The sequence below is a fragment of the Theropithecus gelada genome, chromosome 11, assembly GCF_003255815.1.
Source record: "Theropithecus gelada isolate Dixy chromosome 11, Tgel_1.0, whole genome shotgun sequence".
In the NCBI taxonomy this organism is placed as follows: domain Eukaryota; kingdom Metazoa; phylum Chordata; class Mammalia; order Primates; family Cercopithecidae; genus Theropithecus; species Theropithecus gelada.
In genome coordinates, this window is record NC_037679.1 from 41,567,046 (window position 1) to 41,579,152 (window position 12,107).

Consider the following 12,107-nt stretch of genomic DNA (forward strand, 5'->3'; position numbering starts at 1 on the left):
GGAGTAGGTTTGCAAGATTTGAAGCACCCCATGTATTCATTCAGAGCAGCTCCTGAAATACCTCTGTTTGCTCCATTTTGCATGTTAAATCTTTCCATAAGATTTTGTAAGGTATGATTTCAAAACTGCTGGTTCAGATTAGATGGCTATTTAGTATACTAATATTAGCAGTTCGTTTTTATGTTAGTTAGATGGTATCTTTATCTGTGTCCTAGCTAAGAGTTTTAGATCGGGAATTTTTAGGTTACCAACTTTTGTGCGCATTAAGATGGTATTGGTTGATCTTTTCTTCGTTTTAAAACCCAGATTAATGTATTTTAATTATTTCTTATTTAGTCATGCCCAGGAGGTAAACATTGTAATTGTTTAATTTTATTGAAATGTGACAAGGTGAAACAGAAGCCATGTTTAGAATTGGCAAAAAATTTTATGAAATAGAGTTAATCAAATTATAATTATTTTATGTCAGTGTTTTGAAATTTTTATTTTAGGAAAAGTATGAAATAGTAAAATTATGAATATATAGAGATAGAATGAAAGAAAGCAAATTGGCAAAAATTTAGCACTAGTTTAATTTAGATGGAGAGTATATGATTGTCAGGCTATTATTACCAACTCATTTGTTTCTAATTTTCAAGACCAAAAATTAGGGTAAAAAATAAAAATAGAAAAAAAAAAAACTATTCCTACTAAACTATATGCCTATGTATTTACATTATGTTACAGAATTTTTATGTATCTTTTCTGAAATAAATGAAAAAATCCTTTAATGCAATCACAGTTCTACAGCTTTTTAAATATTATATGTATAATATTTTCCTTAATTGGCAATAGGGTAAGATTTATGTAGGTAAGTGCTTACTTTTGGGGTTTATTATTTGGTTGTTAGTTCAAGAGTTTTCTGTTCTGTAGGTACAATGAAATTCAATTAATAAATGGCTCAATTTGGGGACAGGTGTAGACACTTGGTGTGTCATTAAATTTAGAGACACTAATCCCAGCAATTTGGGAGGCCGAGGCAGGCAGACCACTTGAGGTCAGGAGTTCAAGACCGGCCTGGCCAACATGGTGAAACTCCATTTCTACTAAAAATATAAAAACAGCTGGCCGTGGTGGTGGGTGCCTGTAATCACAGCTACCCTGGAGGCTGAGGCAGGAGAATCTCTTTAACCCAGGAGTCAGAGGTTGCAGTGAGCCGAGATGGAGCCATTGCACTACAGCCTGGGCAACAAGAGCAAAACTCCATCTCAAAAAGAAAAAAAAAAATTAGAGTCACTATCCTTACCCTACATTTTAAGATCTTTAATTTCAGTTGCCTGCTTCCTTCTTTCACTTCATCATCATTGCCCCCAAGGATGCCTTCCCATTCCAAGGGGCCTCCCTCTGCTCTTCACACAGTACTTTTTTAAGACTCTCATCTCTGGTCCGGACCTTAGCAGCCATAGCTCTGTACTGTGAAGTCTCAGGATTTTCCCACCAAAGATGGATCCTGTCTTTTTTGGCAGCATACTCTACTCTCTCTCACACTCTTTTCTGCACAGTTGCACCTTACTCTTTCTGCGGAGTGATCCCCGGAGCTCATTCCGCTGGTTTAGGAGAGTGTCTTTCCTAACATATTTAAATTAAAATTTGTTGTGTTGCCGTGGATTGTGAGCAATTTTATCTCTCTTTTGTCTGCTTTTTGTAAAATACGTAAATAGATTCAGATTTAGGTGGCTTTGATTATTTTTTGGTAACCAGAAGGTGTCATTAGTGCCTTTTTTATCTAATGTTTGATTCTTCAATCTCGTACTTAAAAAAAGTAGCAGAAGTTACTTGCCAGGATCGAAAAAAGAAATTTAGTTACTCCTTGCTCATCCATTTTAAATCGTTTTTCCAGTACTTTTTCTAATAGATTGTTGCTTTAAACTGTTAGCAAATATTCATTGGTCATGTATTCTAACTAAAATGAATTTGAATAGGGCATGTTAGAGAGGGCTTTGAAAAACCTAAAGGAAGACAGAAGCAAGATTGTGTATCCACATATTGTCATTGCCATTTCTTTCCTGCAAATAAAAAATTGGTGGATTGATTAGTCTTGAGAGGCACAGATTCCATTCACTTTTGTATCTTCAGTACTAAGCACATTCACTCAAACATGATTGAATAGATGAATGTTTGTGTAATGTGTGTTAAAATCAAGTAACTAGGAATAGAAAAAAAAATCACTGCTTTCCTGCCTTGGCAGCTGAGTTTTACACACCTCAGAGAGTATGTGATTGCACTGAACAAACATTTATTGAGCAACTACTATTTTTCAAGGCACTGTACTTGGTACTTTATGTAAAATAATGGGAAATGGGGGAGAGGCTCATAAAAAGTCAATAGTTATGGAAAGAGATAGGAAAAATAGATGACAAGCAGAGTTCAGTTCAATATCATCAGTGCCAACTGTGTTCCACTCTGTGCTTAGGGTTAGAGATACAAAAATGAGACATCATCTTCACCCTTAAATAATTTCTTTAAAAAGCCCTCAATCCTAGGAACCAGATAATCCTTATTAGTAATTTTTTAAAAACATTCTTTTTTTGTAAAAACCATTTAGAATAGAAAATTCAAAATTACATAGGAAAAGAAAATACAAAGTAAGTCCCCATACCTATATTGTTTTTTCATGTATCTTTCCAGAAAAGAAAAAAAAAATTACATATACACATTTTATATTCTTATATATTGTGGGCAAACAAATGTATAAACTGTTCATCACCTCTTTTCACATAATGTATTTTTGATAGTCTTTCTATATCAGCACAGAGAATGTTGCTTTAGTCTTTTTCATTTTGCAAGGTATTTAATATATTGTATTTTATTTATTCAGTACTAAATAGTTAATACTTGCTTAAGGCAGTGGTATTCTTCTTTTAATAAACCAAAATTTAGTGAACTGTTGAGCAGTTCAATGTAGAGTTTAGAGAACGTAAAATATGGCACTAGTGTTCATCTTTATTTTCTTTATCATCAAACATTAGTTTCAAAATAGTATAATAGCTGCCATAAGACAACTACTGTATTACCTCTGTTATCTTACAGCAGAGTAGCATGTAACTCTGTCTGTGAGGGGTTGAGGGTATGTTCCCGTGTAGTGACACCCACTGTGTCTTGAAAGATTCAGTAGAAGTTAATCAGACAAGGAAGTAAGAAGGGTATTGCAGGCAGAATAAACAAAGGCATGCAGTGATAGATGTTTAAAATCAAGTTTTTTTTCCTCTTTGACTTCATAGTCACTCTTTCTCATTGTAATTGTCTTTCCCACGTCTTATTCTTGTTCATGTCTTTCATAGAAGCAATTATAATAATAATCCTAATGTCCATTTCAGTCAGTAAAAAGGCATGATTTTTATTGACCTCCTTTCACATTTAAGATTACTCCCTAATCTATTTTCCCAAAATCTCTTCTTGATCTCTTAGTTTCTTTCTTTAGTACTTGGTCATTCATAAAATCATCTTTGAGTTTTCTAAGAAAATTAGTTGAAGAGAATACCTCCACATTTTTGCACACTAGAAATGGAAGCCTCTCAGGTAACAGATTCTCAAGCATTAGTCTTGTATCCTGCCTGGGTAAAGGCAGTTTTGTCTTCTCTTCTGAAGTTGCTGTTGTTCACTGTGGGTTTGCAGGACATTTAGGCCACAGGATTTAAATAAGAAAAAGTGTTGGAAAGGTTTGTGAGAACTGTGACCAGCAGCTATAAACTCTGAATTTCCCACTCTATAGGGATAGTAAACTGGAAAGGCCTTCCTGTCAAAAATATCTTACCCATCAAGAATCATTGATATGATAAGGCAAACAATGCTAGGCTTCAGTAGGGAAAGCTAATAGTAATATCTTAATGTTACTTAATTTCCTGATGCATACTTGAATGAATAGATGATTGGGAGTTTTGCTTGTCGGGAAAGCAAAGAATAAGCAGGAGGAAACAGGACTGAGTGATATGATGAAATGGGTGGGGATGTATGCAACGTGAGTACCCTCAAATACTTTGGAGGTCAAGAAAACAGTTGGAAAGCCAAGAGATAAGAGAAAAATGTGGAAAAAAAAGTGATAGGAATAATGAAAGTAAACTTGGTTTATATTACAGTTTTGCCTAGCCCTGGACTGAAACACTTTCTCATCTCAAAAACCAGATGGCAAAGGTAACATACTCCCTTTTCTCTTTCCAACACTCCATCTCCATTTTTCTCACTGTATCTTTGCTGTAGTAAAACAGAGAAGATGTGAACCATCCCATGAAATTTTTATAACAGTATTTCTCAATTCTAGCTGCCTTGCTGAGTCGAATTTGACACTTTTAGTGTATAGATGCCTAGACCTGCCTCTTAACATCTGAATAATAATCTCTAGGCATAGGACTTGAATATAACTATGATTAAGAAGTTCTATAGGTAATTCTGATGGACAGCATGGTTGAAAACAAGGTATGTATTATGATTATATAAGAAGACATGAAGAATTCTACAGGATGACTTACAGATATATGTTCAATATTATGTATAGTTATTGTTCTTCTATGCAGAGACTTAGATGGGTCCTAGTCAAGTGCCAGTTTGCAAATTCATATGACAGGTTAAATTCAAAAGGGCCTAGGAGTGTGTATCAAAGTCCAAAATGCAGAGAGCTGAAGTAACTAGACCAAAACAAAATCCTTGAAGTATAGAGCTCAGAGTAAAAACCTGGGGAAAACAAACACAGATGCAAGAGGGCAGGAAACTGGGTCATAAATAGGGAATGAAGTTAAGTGGTTAGAAGCTAGACAAATTCAAGGAGAAAAATCTAGAACAAGCAAAGTATGTTTGGGATAATTATTATGGGTATCCCTAGATTTTTGATAGCTTACCTTTATCAATGAACAGATGTGACTCTGTGTGTGTGTGTGTGTATGAAGGCAGACAATGACAGAGTTTGTTCTGGGCTATTTAGCAGATACTGTTTTGATAGATGGAATACGGACATAGCCTTATTTTGTTTATACAATATATACTATGGAGTCCTACTATTCCATACTAAAATACAAATCTACCACTATATAGTTTGATCATTATGCTAAAATATCTGACTTACAGAGAAAGGGGTTTATGTGCACAAAGTTAGCATATTTCCTGTAATATATCAAGCACTGGGTTCCATGGAGTTACATCTCTGAATGGTTAAATATGTCATGTGTCCTTCTTTTAATATTTTACACACCTTCACCCTCATTTTATTTGCACAGCTGTTTTTAAGTTTGAATTGGGGCAGTGTTGCCCTTTGGGATGTAAATTTGAGTTATTAATAGTCTAATATAATACAGTAGAAAATTCTGGTATGTACATTGCTACTTTTTATGATGATATTTACTATGTAAACAATATGTGTTTTCCATGAGTGTGTTTACCCAATACAATGTGGTAGACCATAGAGGTAGTTTGTCATGAATGTCAGTTTTCAAAAATACCACAAAGCTGTATGAGCCATTGTGAATACTGAATTTATACCATATGTTTTAAAACTACTTTTAAATATTTTTACATTATAAGCCAGTCATCCCTAGGAGAATAAGAAATACCAGAAACATTTTTATTGCAGTCCTTTATAGAGTATCTGTTTGGTCAAGCTTGACTAATGTTTCAGTATTTTGAATATTGATTATTATAATAATTAATTTGAAGTGTTTACATTAGTTCTTCTTCTAGAAGTTGTAGAGAGAACTTTTTTGGGTAAATATCAAGATAACTTGGTTGTTTTCCTGATAAAGATACAAACAGAGGAAGCACTACTAGTTACCAATTCAGAGCTACACATTTTTTCTTCTTTGTTAACTGAACTATGATTTTGTTAAGGAATCATCAGTTGCTACTGGGAGCAACCCTTTCCAGGGCACAAATCTGTGACTGATCTGCTCCTTCCCTGCCTCCTCCCAGCCTAGTACCAGGGCGTCTTCTAGTATTGTTAGTGCACTCCACATTTGCACAGTCAAATATCAGTAGTGTAACCCTCGAAAGCCTGCAGGCTTAGCTTCATGTTTACCCCCAGCCTTAATATGATATGGGTTAATGAGGTGATTCTCCCATAGATTCCTCCATTTACTTTAAAAAAAAAAAAAAAAAACAGTAGCGGGTCACAAATCATCTTTTAATGGTGTCTTTTAATCTGATGCTGCCATTTCTGTATCAAACAAATTTGTCAAAGGTGCATGATACCTATCCTAGTATAGACTGTTTCTCAAGTTGTGTCATCTCTAGGAATTGTGAGGGAGGAGGCTACATATCTACATATGTAGATAATTATCTTTACTGTTGTTGAGGTTTAAAAATTGTTCCTTTGCTTTAAATTTAGAGGTACTTCATCTGAAAAGGTTTCTAGAGGTTGAAGAAAAACGTATTGAGCACATTGTTTGAATATATAACATACTGTTTAAATAAGCTTATCTTACATTTCCAGATTTCTCAAATATTCTATATATGATACTAAAACTGCTAACATAACATTAACCAGTTAATATCAGCACTAAATCATGTATTATATCATAGAGAAATGTATGACTAATGTCTTAGTCCCGTTAATGGCAATGAATTAATCCTATCATTGCAACAGTGCAAACAATTGCTGTCTTTTCAGTAAAGATCTGATAATATTTTCTGTCTCATACAATATGTATTTTCTTAAACAAGGCTGTTTACTGCTGTGGGCTTTTAATGCTGGAAGTTTGGAGGATATTGAGGAATAAAGCGTCATTTCTCTTTTCAAAACAGCATGAATTTGACTTCCATTTCCAGCAGTGTGAGAGATGAGATTTTTCTGAGGGTTCCTCCTGCTACAGTTCAGCTAGATACTGGCTAAATTAGAACATGTATTTTTTTAGGCATTGCTGAGTCCACAAAAAATAAGGGAAATCTCTATGGATCAAGAAAAATTACAAACAAAATGTTTAAAAGGAGAGAATGGGCAGAGGGAGGAAGAGGAGTTGAGACCAAAGGAGGGAACTATGAGCCATAAAGTGATAGATAGTGTTGTTCTGAGATAAATGCTGGTCTCATTGACATCTAAAGACTAATAATGGTCCCCAACTAATGGGGAAGCTGATCCTGAAATATCCATACTAAGCCACACCCTTGACTGAGACAAAGCAGTCTTCAGTCTATCTCATGCATAAGCAAATTCAAATCCTTTTAGGGAACTACTTCTTAAATTCAGGCTCTTGAAATTTCAACAGATTAAAATCTATTAAATATGAGCTAAAATCTTAGAAAATCCCAACTGAATCCTAAGATACATGTGGCTAGATATCTTGGCTGACCCTCCTATTATATTCAACTAAAAATCCTGAATACAATTGATTTTTCCTAGAAGCATTGAAATGATGGAAATATATATCCAGTCAATATAAGAAGAGTGCTGAAGTCCTCAAAGATAATGGAAACACTGAAGTTCCTGAGGGTATTTGTGTGCCATAGCAAACTTGAGCTTTAATAATTTCATGATTTGAAACCACAAAGGTGGGAACAAAAATAAGGGTACCAGTAGTAGGAAGAGAGTAAATTTGAAAAATTCAAGAAGCATTTAAGATTGTTTAAAGGAGATAAAGGAAAAGGGATTATCAAGGATCATTATCAGGTTTCTGTTTTGAGCAGCTGAGTGAGTGACAGAACGACGTGTATGATAGGAAACGCTAAGGAGGAACCAAGTTTTGGGGCAAAGGTGGAACATGTTTCTTTAATGTTTTTCTTTCATTCCTAGCATTTGCCATAAAATGGGGTATATAGCAAGCAGTCAATAAAGGAATAACTTATGAAATAAAATTATAAATGGTTAAAAAAAAAAAGCGCTGATTCAGCACTGGTCAAACCTAAAGAAGAAACAAAGGTATTTGATGAGACATCTCCAGAATAATTATATTTTAAATTAATTCTTTTCAATTACTCTCTTTTGGCCTTCCTATAAATCATTAGTATTTTGTCAAAAATCCGGAGATTAAGGCATGGATCTTTTTTTAGCAACTCCTAATTTAAACCATGAAACTAAAATGAAGACTTTGAAATTATGAGAACATAAGAGCCAATTTAGTAACAACAACATTGGGCCATAAATATCAATAAATATTCAACATAGAATATGCTGAAATTTAGGAGATATTCAGCAAACTAAGTATGCATCCACTGCCCACTTTGCTAGATACCGAGGATATCTAAATGAAACATTTTAAAGTAATATCTAATGTAATAAATAGGGTTTTTTTTTACCGATAAGACAATTGTAATATAGTTTGATAGGTACTGTATTAGAGTTACGTATAAGTTACATGCCAAGCATAGAGAGAGTGATTTCTAGATGTCCAAGGGAGTGCAGAAACACTGCATAGAAGAAAACATGCCTTGACTGACTAGCATTCTCCTCTGTCTCTCTAATATTGTGACCTGGATGAATCAGTTAGCTTTTGTGGATCATCTGTAAATTAGTGAAGCAACAGAGGGGTTAAATTAGACGATCTGTCCCTTCTGGCTCTAATGATATCATTCTATTACTTGAATGTAGCTGTCCAAAACATGCATATTATTTAAATTTAACATTATTTGTATTTATCAAGACATTTATTTTTAGTATCTTTTTTTCTTAATTATATTGGATTTGCATAAATAAATACTTTCCTGCTACTAGTCTGCATTTGGATGATAATAAGACATTTTTGAAAATTTTACTTTTACATTTATACCTGTATAATAATGGCCATAAATGTTGTTTCTCCCAGTTTTATATGTTTGGGTTTTAAGAAGTAAAACTAGCAATAATTTATAGCAAATGTATATATATTTATTTTCTTAACTATATTGATATTAATAGTGTATTAGTTTGTTCAGTAATTCAGTGAGGAACTATCAGGATCTATCTCAGCTTGAATTAAGTTTCTGGTGTGACTAGTGTAGGTATTGTTCTTTGCAACCATATAGCAGATGAGTAGACTTTACTACCAGCCTTGTAGATTCAGCTGTTTATAAGCTTTTGTTACAATATCACATTACTCCTCACTGTTCAGCTGGACCTATGTCTCAGAAACATTCTTGCCAATTAATATGGGATGAATACAGAGATTTCTAGATGTACTTGGCATTCTGTGCACAATTACCTCACTCTGACAGCTGTATATGATCTTCCGTCAGCTGTATGTTTTCTAGAATACTGGCACTGATTTTATTTTTGCCATGGGGCATCTTCTTGCTGCCTATAAGTAGTTAGAAATGGAACTTTAATATATTTTGCTTATTTCTTTCTTTAATTTGCACCTCGTTATTTTTTGTGATTAATAGAAAGTGGTTTTTGAAGCTCAGGCAGATTGGATTTATTCAGCATAAAAAAGTTCTCCTTGTGTTCATGGTAAGTAAAAAAAGCCAAGAAAGTGTTTAAATCCAAAATAGAAATTGCGTATGTCCACTTAAAAGAAGTAGTAAAGTGGAAGAGTTTATACTTTGTATATAAAGTAATATGAAAGCAAAGTTGACAGAAATTCTTGTCAGAGAGTTGACAGTCAAATTAATATAAAACAGGTTTTACAAAAACTAGATTACAATCTCCTCATTTTATATATGAATCTAGATTTTGATGCTATAGAGCAAATAACCTTGAAAAATATTTTGCTGTAATGTTCTCATTTCTTTTTCCTGGGGTAAATAAATTACCAGAAAGTTGTCTAAATTTTCTTCATTATCACCATCTGACACAATGTGTGAAATTTTTATTGGTATGAAGTTACAACATCATCTGTAATATTAGTATAAAAATTATCTGAGGTGTTCCATATATGTCTCATTATAAATTATTTTATCAAGTATAGAGTTTTATAGCAGAGGGAACCTGCCATACACAATGAGAAACTCCACTGGGAAGCTGCTATCACAGTGTTTGCCAAACCAGCACAATGTTTTCTCTCAGCACCTGGGTTTTGCCATTGTATAGTCATGCATAAAAATACCAGGACAGTTGTATCTGGACTGATTCATTAATAATAAATGTTTTAATGCAGATATGATGCCTTTAAAGTAATATACATGTCTTTTAAAACTGGGTGTTTATTTTCTTTTTTATATACATCACACTTTATGTACATATACCTTGAGATTACATTTCCAGCCTGCATTTTTAACCAAAGGATAAGTGAAATACTGGTACATTGATCATATAATGGAATTAACAGTGGAGATGAGAAGTAGAAAAAAAGGATATTGTAAATCAGGTTATGTATACCTGGTGTATTAGGCAGGGCACTCATACACACACATGTAATTAGATTTATTAAGAATGGGCTGACACAATTATGGAGGCTGACAAGTTCCACGATATGCTCTCTACAGGCTGGAGACCCAGGAAAGCCAGTGGTGTACATTCCTATGTGAGACTATAAACTCCTGAGAATGAGGAATGCCGATGGTGTAAGTCCCAGTCCAAAAGCAAGAGAAAACAGGTGTCTCAGCTTGTGCAGTGAGGTAGTGAGGGAGAGAATTCAGCCTTTCCCTAACTTTTTGCCCTACTCAGACTCTCAATGGGTTTGATGATACCCACCCATATTAGGGAGGGCAGTCTGCTTTATTCGGACCACCAATTCAAACACTCATTTCTTCCCAAAACTCCCTCATGGGCCATCCAGAAATAATGTTTAACCAGATATCTGGGCATCCCATGGCTCAATCAAGTTGACACATGAAATTAACCCTCACACTCGGCATGGCCCAGTAGGAAACAAATCAGAGATAATAAATTTAATCATTTTATTGTAATCGTTACCATTTTACTATTACCAACTCTCTCCATTTGTATTTTCTGGGAAACAAAACTTCATACATAAAGTCTATATCTCAGTGATTTAAATTGAAGGTACAGTCTGGTGAAGGCCGAAAGAAAGGAACCATAGGGGCTCAGTCCATATTTATGGAATGAATTAGTTAATTGCCATGAACATATAATCATTGTGCTGTGATTTTCTTTAAATGTCTTGAATTCTAGAATCTTTAAGTATCTCCTTTACAACTTGAATCATTGTTGACAACTGCACATAAACATTATCTTTTTAAGTTACTTTTTACACCCACATTTTTTCTGATCATTTAAGAGCAGAGCAATTTCTAGAACTTGCCTGCTTTTGAATTGCCTTCTATATTATTATTCTTATGGTTATACTATTTTAAGTTATTCTTCATTATTTTATTAATGCCGAAGACTAGGTCTGGTTTAAATAATTAATTATATTTATCATTTAGGGTTTGTTTTTGTTGTTGCTGTTGTTGTTTTGTTGTTTGAGATAGGGTCTCACTCTGTTGTCCAGACTGGAGTGCGGTATCATGATCATGGCACACAGTAGCCTCGACCTGGGTTCAGGCAATCCTCCCTCCCCAGCTTCCCAACTAGTTGGGACTACTGGTGCGTGACACCACACCTGGCCAATTCTTGACTTTTTTGTTTTTGTTTTTGTTTGTTTGTTTGTTGTCATAAAGACAGGGTTTCACCATGTTGCTTATGCTGGTCTTGAACTCATGGATTCAAGCACTCTGCCCACCTCTGCCTCCCAAAATGTTGGGATTACAGGTGTGAGCACTATGCCAGGCCTATCCTCTTAGTTTTAATATATTTTAGAAACCAGTAACATGTAAGTACTTCACAAATCTTGATAGTTCAATATAATGTTTAATACACCTTTTATCCTTAGGCAATATTTTGAATATCATATATACTTGGCCTTATTTAAAACCTGAAATGAAAATCAAGAAAATTTTATAGAATTCTCCTATAACTGATGCTAATTATAAAACTATAAAATTCTAAGGTGGGAAATGAGTTTCTAAACTTGCAACTAAACTGAGAAGTCATCTTTACTTGAGAATGTGTCAATCTACATGGCAATTCTTCAGATACCCTTGAAGGATATTTTTCAGGAAACCTAAGGAGTCTTTGTCAGTCAGAATAACATGTCAGAATAACATGGAACAGAGACTTAAGTTTAAAATCAAGGTAAAATGGCTGGTAAATGACAAATACTTGACCTTTTTTTTTTTCTAATAAAAAAACTATGTTTTGTGGGAGATTGTAAGATGCCTATCAACCTAAATTT

At 34.1% G+C, this 12,107-nt stretch overlaps 1 protein-coding gene across 1 annotated transcript in view; it reads left to right on the forward strand.

Moving 5' to 3' along the window:
* The window catches only part of METTL25 (methyltransferase like 25), a 97,675-nt gene that overhangs the window by 30,473 nt on the left and 55,095 nt on the right, over window positions 1–12,107 (forward strand). The window lies entirely within an intron of this gene.